We start from the raw sequence: 9,880 nt of genomic DNA on the forward strand, positions 1-9,880 counted from the left end.
AGGGAATGTTCTGCATACTTGCTTCCCAGAGGCAACTGGAAGGCAATTCACATTTCTGTCCCTGTCTTCCTCAGTGTCATGAGCAGTTCTCTGTAGTAGTTATCCCAGTGCCAGAAAGTTACTGCAAACCCAGATTGCCTGGCTCAAAACCTTTTCTGAAACACTGTTGTCCATCTTTAAGGTCTCTTCTTCTCTTCTTGCATTAATAAGAAATATTTAGGAATGTGTGTGTGTGTGTGTGTGTGTGTGTGTGTGTGTGTGTTGTGTCTGTGTTAAGCATCATTTATGTCTATTAAATTATTATCTTGAAGAATTCACTTGAAACAAATCTGAAGTCAGCAGTTCTAGTCGCACTTGCAAGCACAATCTTGGTTTCTCCTCTCACCTGAGTTATTTTGTAGCAAAGAAAACAGTACAGTTATGTCCATTTACAGCACCTTGGTGTCCTCAGCTGAACAATGGTTCTGTATTTCTCTGAGTGATTTCTCTTGTAGCTTTTCCACTTGCGATCCTAACAACATATCTCCTCTTCTACCTTGCAAACCCAAATCCTACACATCAGAGAACTCGTCAGTATCGCCTTTTTGTTTTGATGATGCCAAGAGTCAGAATCCTCAGGTCCCCAGGACTAAGGATTATTGTGTTCTTTGGAGTAGATGGGGAGGGTGAGGATGGAATGGATTTCCAGAGGTACTTCCAAGCATCAAGCAATAAACTTGAATCTTAGCACATGTGGTCACACTAAACTCTCCAAACTCCACAAGAAGTACATAATTATGTTTATATGTGATTTATTTTTGGGGGGTTACTAACTTGTCAAAAGTTTTATAGCTTATGAGATTGTATTTATTAGTAAAGATCATAAATATTTATGGCATTACATCAACATGAACACTTTTTAGGATTTAGAAGCTTTCATAAGTCTGGTATTGGACAAACACACACTCCTTTAAGAACTATGTGTAGGGTTTTGGGTAGTGTGTGTGTGTGTGTATAGGTGTATGTGTATATGTGTATTTTTATGTATATGTGTATGTGTATATGTGAGTGTTGTATATGTATATATGTACACATATATATGTATATGCATTAATATTTATGTAAGTGAGTATTATTGTTTGAGACTGTTATGTTGCATGAATACCCATATGTGCATGTATAAGTGTATTGTGTATTTTATTATTTTGGATTCTTGTGTTGAAAACTCACTGCTCTCTTATCCACAACACTCTTGTGTATGCAATTATGTATGTATATGTAAATATGTGTATCTAAATATGTGCATTTGCATGTGTGGGTAAGAATTCATGTATGCACATATGTGTCTGCATGTGTGTGTTCTTATTATTTGAGATGATTGTGCAGCTAACTCACTGCTCTTTAGTTACCAGGGGGAAATTTGCTATTACAAATAATCTAATATCTTATAAAGTTTATTTGGGTTCATTCGCCATAAGCCAATTTGTGTTTCAGATGCATGGCCTTGTGAGAAACTGTTGGATATTAATGTATTAAAACTCTTTCTAGTTACTCCTATTTTCAACTCTCTGTGTGGTACATATATTCCCTGAAGGTTGGATCCCTGTGTGGTCCATATATCCCCTGAAGGTCAGATCTTGGACATTAACATTACAGCTATCCCACAAAGATACTTCCAAAAATGAACCAAACCCAGGAATAAGCAAATAAATCTTGCATTTAATTACACTAGTTTCACCGTGGCCCTTTCCATGCATTTTCTTGTTGTTTTCCCATAAATCCTTGAGAGATAAAAACAGCCTTTTGCCCCAAAGACCTGATCTGTCCCATCCAACCTGTAGATGAATTAAAAGCAGAATGTTGTTTATGCAAATAACCTTGACACAATTGTTCCAAATACAGCACATATTTTAAGAAAAATATCATTAGACTTCTAATTTCGAACAGCTCATAAACTCTCAATTATCTAATTCAGCAGAAGTTCCCAGATTGCCTCAACATTAACTGTGAGCTTGTGCGTGAAGGCATCTGGCTGCCAGTGATATTGAAGTATGTTTTTCCACCTGACTTTCTCAAAACAGACCTTCACATGGTTTGAATCTCAAAATCATAATTTACCTCATTTAAAGCAAGGCACTACTCAGCTTCTGGTGAGTAGCTTTTTCATGTAAATAATATGCTGTTGTCATCATATTTGATCAAGGACCCTAGTGGTTCTTCCCTAATCTCATTTCATTTATTGGCTGGTTTGTGTAGATATCAGACTGGCAGTTCTCAACCTGTGGCCTGAAGATACCTGTGGGTACCTGAAGCCCTTGGGGATTAGGGAAGCAGGTCTTTACAGTCAAATCCATGTACAGATTAGTAACAAGAAGGCACTATTATTTAATTTTCTTAGTGTATAGTGGATTTTCCGTAGGCTGCACAGGACCATAGAACACACCTGGATATGACCGTACCCTTTTTTCTTTCCATCTTGCATAGGGAGGATGCCCATGACGTCTTCTACCTTCTTTTAATTGTGAGATTGTGCATAAAGGCATCTGGCTGTCAGATATGTTGAAGTGAGTATTGGTAGTATTTAAGTGAGTGTGACAGTGTTAGAAGTGCTTTTTCATTAATTCTAAGTTTAAACTACATTTTGGTTGTGATTAAGTTTAGACAGACAGACTCATATAAGTAAAGACTTCAAGGTCTTCAGTAGTTTTTAATCATACAAAGTAGTTCTGACACCAAACAGTTTAGCACCTATGTCCTAGACAAATATTAGTACTTTTTTGTAAAAAGGCACATCAAAAGATTAACCTTGATTTCCAAAAGAGAAACACAACTTATGAAGCAACCAGAAAAATGACATACAAATGCTATGTCTATTTCTTCTTCCACAATATTTCTTAACTTCATGTTATCTGCCTTTGAACTTTATTCTCATACCCTGGTCCTGTAAATAAACATTTTCACCCTGATAACTCACTGTCAGATGATAATAGGGAGAACTTCTTTATATTAACACAATTTATAAACATTGTTGAAAATTTTCTCCTTGTAGCTTTTTCCTGATGATGAGAATTCGAGTTGTATCAGAGGAACTGATAATCTGGATGTGTATCCATTCCTTACACTATCTAGAGAAATTGAGACAAAACAGTCAAAAGTCTCTCCCCAGCTGGCCATGCGCAAGATGATTTGGAAATTTGTCAAACCTGACTTTTTTTTCGCCCCCAGGAACTTTATCAGTTCCCACCAACTATAGATGACAAAAAGACTGATTTTAGTTCTGCATCCACATAATAATGGTTAGATCTCTTTCACTCTTAGAGGCCTAGGAAAAACAATGCAGCATTCTAGAGGTTTCAGGTAACATCCAGGGCTTGCCAGTATGCTTGACACCTGAGTCCTCCCACGAAGGGCATAGTTAATTTTCCTTTGAAGGTGGCAAACTTGCCACTATCTGGAGACATATGGTGACTTCTTCCTTACCAAAGAAACCAAGCCCCTCTGCCAGGGACTGAGCTAACAGTACTCACTCCCAGACCTCCTTTCCCAGGGGAGGGTAAATGAGCAGCCCCCAGCATTGTTGTCTGTTCTGAGTCCAGAGGCATTCTGAGCTCCTGGGTTTCATGGTGTCAGGCATACAGAAAAGGAGAGGACATGATCAATAGATAGAAGAGGTGATAAGAAGGACAGTAACCCACTCTGATCTCTGCTGATAGGGAAGAGATTGGCTCCCAGGTTCTGCCCAGCCGGCTAACCCTATCCATTGGCTCAAGAAAGGAGCTCAGTGGCAAATGGCCTGCTGTTTGCTCTCAGGTTCAGCAACGTCAACTTTCACTGATCTTTGCCATAAAGAGATACTTAGACCAGATGCGGTCTGTTTTCTCTTAGGCCACTTGGGATCCCTTAATTTTTCTTCATTTTTATTTGATTAATCATGTAAAAAAAAGGGGGGGAGAACCTGCACATCGACTAAGTAAATTCAAACAAATTTGTAAGTTTGATATAAAATGACAATATGGTTCATATATTCCAAGATACAATTATTCATCTACTACTGGTAACTACAAAACTTTATTTTGTTTTGTACCCTGAAAATATTCAAGAGCATATATTGTGGGAAACTACAGCCTACAGAAGTCATTGATACAGAATTTGAGGTCAGACTGTCTGATTTGAATATAGCTCCTCCATTTACTAGTACTACAAGCAATTGAGACTTTCTAACACAGGATTCCCAGAGATTGTGGACATGCTGGAGTTGTTGAGAGAGGTAAGGCACATAAAATACCACCTGACGCATAGTAACAAATAATGATTTTTGTAATTACTATAATTAATGTAATTATTATTTTTTGTGTGCTTCCTCTTGAAAACAACAAAAAGGAACAACATACCCCATTAATTTAAACTTTCACTTTTCCTTCTGGTAGGTTAAAATGGTTGCAAAGTCTTTCCATGTAGTTCCAGATCTGCCTCAGTTTCTTTAATAGTCATATGAATTTTATTTTATGATTAAACACTTAAAATTTCAAATAAACTCATATTGACTACCATTTGGAGTTTCTAGGTTTTTATTATCCCTTTAGATAATGCTTGAAAATGTTTGGCTAATATACTCAAGTGATAAGCTTCTATCTTTATAAGATCAAAGAAAATATTTTTTAAAATACTCATAATTATTTTAAACAAATCTATTTAGAATTTAACTTTGATATGTTGTGAACTAAGGCTCTTTTTTGACATTTTGCAAACACCATTAATTGAATGAGATATATTTAATTCATTGGATTAAAAGATTAGTTTCAACATAGTAAGTTCTGAGTCTATTTCTAGTTTATATTCTACTCCAATGGCCTACATTGTTATTCCTGCACACCAGTTGGATCATCTCTCAATTGCACCAAGTAAAAAGAGATTTTAAACACTTTGTGGAAGTGTCTGAGAAATGCATGCCATAGAAATGCTAGAATAATAAATAACACTTTTACTCCCTTAACCTCGCAACTTTAGATATTTTCAATTATTTTGTCAATCTGTTATTTGGAAAATCAATATTACTGTCTTTCATTCATATATTTTAATTCATCCATATAACTAGATAAGCTTTTGCATATTTATATTTTCTTTAGATTCTGGTTTTTATCCAGTTAGTTTTTCATAATTTTAATAATTTTCTTCCAAATAAGTTAATTTCTAACTAATAATCCTATTTATTATAATACTTACTTCAAAATTTACCTTTAATTACTCTTCTTATATTTGTACAACATATTTATTTGACTCAGTGTTTACTATTTCCCTTGGAAGAGTCGTTCCCAGGATGTCTGCTTTCATAGACTTTTGCACTACAATAAATAGACACACTATGCTCGTGTTGGGGTTTTGTCATATGAAAAGTCAACATAAACAGCAATAGTTATTTTGACATACAGTTTTATAGATGTCAGTCTGTGATTGATTAGCCACATGGATTTGTACCTGTGTCAACACATCATGAAGAGAAAGCATGACAGAGAAAACCAGGCTTCTTATAGATATAGCCACACAAAGAGTGGTAGAAGGAAATCAAGCTGGGTCCTTTCAAAGACAAGCCCACAATGATCTGAAGGCTTTCACTAGGCTCCACCTCTGAAAGTTTCTACCATCTCTTCCTGCTCATACTGAATACCAAGTTTTTACACATTAGGTTTTAGACACTTAAGCTACCAAGATATCAGACTAAAACACACATGCAGACATGCATTTCCTCCTTATTGATTTCTAGTTCTTTGGGAAATTTATTTTTATGTATAGATATTTTTAAAGGTCAGAAAAAATATTTCAAGACTTTAAACCTATTTTAAAGTATTCTAGTTATGTGTCAAATAGTTAGCTAGTTTTCAATAATATTTACTGAGTAGTTTATCCTTTCAAACTTAATTTAGAATAGCAAAAATCATCAGATACTGAAATGTACAGATATACTCCAATATTAGAATGCACATCTGAGAATAACTCAGATGTGAATGCAGTCTAATTTGACTGATCCTACTTCTTTCCTTTAAAAACTGATTTTGAAAGCTGAATATTACTAAATGAAATCTATCGTAATTTTCCTAATTTTTGTAGCAGAAAAAAAAACACTTGAGACTGTAATATAAATAAATCAAATTTCATGTTTTAAGTATTGAAATGATTAAATTGTGAGAGCATAGTGTATCTCCAGTTCCTTGCTGCATCTCATTCAACTGAAAGTTTTGGACCTATGATGAATACGGGCCATTGAATGGGCCATCCCTGACTATGGTTGTTATCTCCTACATATTGACTTTCTTTGTTCAACTCTGTGGCCTGCTGGGTATTTTTGGATACCTGTCCCTTCTTCTACTTTGAGACCATTGTACTTTCTCTTCCCCGTCTAGAAACATTTTCCTCCTGATAGACAAAAGACCTGAGTGCTTACTCATAGTTTCAAATACCACTTGTTAGTGAGCTTGCCAGCATCCAAGCCTTGCTGCTTAATACAGTATGGTTCTCTTCAAGCTGACACTCTGTAGATCCTTTTCCTGTTGTTAAGCTCTCCATGGCATTGAGCATCATCACAGTGTAATGTGTTATTTACTCTGTGTAGTATCTAATCTCTCTTCCTTCGGCCCAGTCTGATAAATCTAGAAAATCCTTTTCCCTCAATTTTTCTTTTATTGGAAAATAGATTTTTTTCATACAGTATATTTCATTATAGTTTTTCCTCCCCCACATTCTCTGAGAATTCCCCACCTTCCATCACAATTAATTCAAAATACTTTCTGTCTCCCTTAGAAAACAAGCAGACATCTAAATAATGATAACAAAATAAAATTAAAACAAAAACAAACAAACAACAAAAGCAGAGAAGAAAGAGACAAATAAAAAGCACAAGAAAAATGAATAGAGATACACACATTTGTACACAAAGGAATCAATTACATAAAAATCCCCATAAAACTGGAAGCTGAGACACATAGATATAGATAGATATAGATTATAGATTATAGATATAGATATAGATATAGAGCTAGAGAAAGAACTGAAGGAGCTAAGAGGGGTTTGCAAACCCCATAGAAAGAACAAAAATATCAAACAACCAGAGCTCCCAGGGACTAAATCACCAACCAAAGAGTACACATGGAGGAACCCATGGCTCCAGCCACATATGGAGCAGAGGATGGCCTATTTTGGCATCAATGGGAGGAGAAGCCTTGGTCCTATGAAGGCTCAATGCCCCAGTGTAGAGGAGTGCCAGGACAGGGAGGCAGGAGTGGGTGGGTGGATGGGGGAGCACTCTCATAGAAACAGGGGGAGGGGGCATGGGATAGGGGGTTTCCAGAGGGGAAACCAAGAAAGGGGATAAGATTTGAAATGTAAATAAATAAGATATCCAATAAAAAAAAAGAAAAAAATATAGAGAACATGCAGTATTTGTCTTTCTCAATCTGGGTTACCTCACTCAATATATTTTCTTGGTCTATTTCTTTGCAAAACTCATATTTTCATTTTTGTCTATAGATGAATAGTATTCCATTTCTATAGAAATCACATATTCATTATTCATTAATCTGTTGAAGGACATTTAGGTTGCTTTCATTTCATGGCGATTGTATTTAGGGCAACAATGAATATGGCTGAGCAAGTATCTGTGGAGGAGGATATTGAGTCCTTTGGGCATATACCAAGGAGTGGTATAACTGTGTCATACAGGAGATGAAAACTGTAAAAGAACCAAGGTAGTCACTTTTCAAGACCAACATACCAGAATAACATCAAGCCCCTCAAGAGAAACTCTAATACCTTGGAAAGCATGAGATGATAAATATTCTGACTGACGTTTTTATTGCTGTGATAAGACCATGACCATGGCAACTTATAGAAGAGTTTATTGTCTCTAATGATTTGAAAGGGTGGGTTCATGCATAGTAGGACACATAGCAGCCAGATCTGAATCTGATCTATCTGACTTTGTTCATGAAACTTACTTTAAATAAAATGGATTAGAGACTAGGGAGATGAAGACAATAGGGCAGTGCCTTGAGTACAGTCATGAGGACCTGAGTTTGAATCCCTAGCACATGTGTAAAAGCCAAAGGCAGTGGCATACAGCTGGAGCCACAGCTGTGGGCATGTGGAAAGAGGAAGATGCCTGGAGATTGCTGACAAGCCTGTCCAAGCCAAATGGTGAGTTCTAGGTTCAGTGAGACGCCCTGACTCTTAAGGTAAGAAGGTAAACAATTATGGAAGACACTGACTTTGATAATTGGCATACTTTGTGTGAGAGCAAACAAAATGGAATTAATAATCACAAATAAACACAAAAAATGTGATTAATAGTCATTCACATGCTGAGAAATTTAAGGCCATTTGGGACTATTCAAACATGCTATATATAGACACACACATACTATGTTCTTAGAAAAAATGAAGTATAATTCATACTTCAATGGTACTGTAGTATCAGTTAATGTAAAAGAATACAGGAAAATAGTGCTATGTTAAGAAAACTTACTTTATTTTGCTTCTTTTCAACACTGCGGGAGAAGTAGAAACACCTGTTGAGAACAGGTTGCCACTAACAGTTGGCATCCACTGACTAATGGGGAGACATGGATGAGCAACCTGAGCTTGCATATTTAATACACAATACTTATTTGCACTGCGCCTTCCAGTTAGAGAGCATGATCAGACCAGATTTAAGGCCTAGAGGAGTGAACCAGGGATTCAAGACACAGGGGGTCTGGAGACAGAGGGCGCGGATAGCTGCACAGAACAGATATGCTCGAAACAGGCACCATTCAGTTAGCATCTCTATTTAAATGAACTCCTTCCTGCTATCCTATTCTCTGGGGAATCTCATTGACTTGAGAGAGGTTTTGCTTTGTTCCAGACTGAAGACTGAACTGTTACTTGAGGATTGTTGAGAACACACCACAAAGACATCATCTGTTCCAATGTTCCTAGCTCCATCCAGGCAGGGTTGGCCAGGATAAAATCTAGACAGAAGTAACAGGGACACAGGAGAGAACAATGAGATGCTGTTTGATCTCGATTTTTAATTTTTTTTTTTATAATTGAAGTCTATTGAAAACATGCTTATCCAAACTCATGTTTGCAGAATTACAAAGGCTTTAAAGTGTCGAGATTAGAGTTTAAAAAAACTAAAGCAACAACAAAACAGTAAAGAATGCCAGCTCGTATGCTGGACAACTGGGTTTGATTTGGCTGGAATTCTTTCAGTCTCAGAAGCTGGGAGTTTGTGTGTTTTTGTTTCTGAAACAAGATCTCACTATGAGCAGAGATTGGCCTCGAACTCAGTCTTGCTGCCTCTACCATCAGTGCAAGAATTATAGCTGTATGACAACCCACAAAGCTTGTTGAAAAATTTTCTGGATGAGTATATTTCTGTGTGATACATGCTGATCATAAAAGAATGAAAGTCAATGTCTTTTGTGACTGTATTGAAAACTCCAAAAACTGAAAATGTTCCCAGTTCATTCAAGTGAGAAAAGACAATTTATAGCATCAGGAATGTCACAACAACACTGGCTCGTCCTGTGCCACTTGCAGTCCTTAATCAAGAAAGAACATTAACAAGAAAGAACATTTTGACTCCAGTGACACTGTAACAGGTTTGAATTCTCATAAGTACACGCATGATCAGATCCCAACAATATGACGACAGGATGGACTGAACACAGGAAGCACTGGGCTGAAGAAAACCACTCTTACTGGTGGTGACACAACTAGTCTCTTTGGTGATATACACAATGTGTTACCAGATACCAGTCCCCAAACTTCAACTCCCTCGTATGCAAGCCTGAGGTTCATTTAAATACTATGGTCAAAGTTAAAGGGAAAATTGTATTTATTTTTCAGGGACAGGGGAGGCATACTG

The sequence above is a fragment of the Mastomys coucha genome, unplaced genomic scaffold (genome assembly GCF_008632895.1).
Source record: "Mastomys coucha isolate ucsf_1 unplaced genomic scaffold, UCSF_Mcou_1 pScaffold7, whole genome shotgun sequence".
Taxonomy (NCBI): domain Eukaryota; kingdom Metazoa; phylum Chordata; class Mammalia; order Rodentia; family Muridae; genus Mastomys; species Mastomys coucha.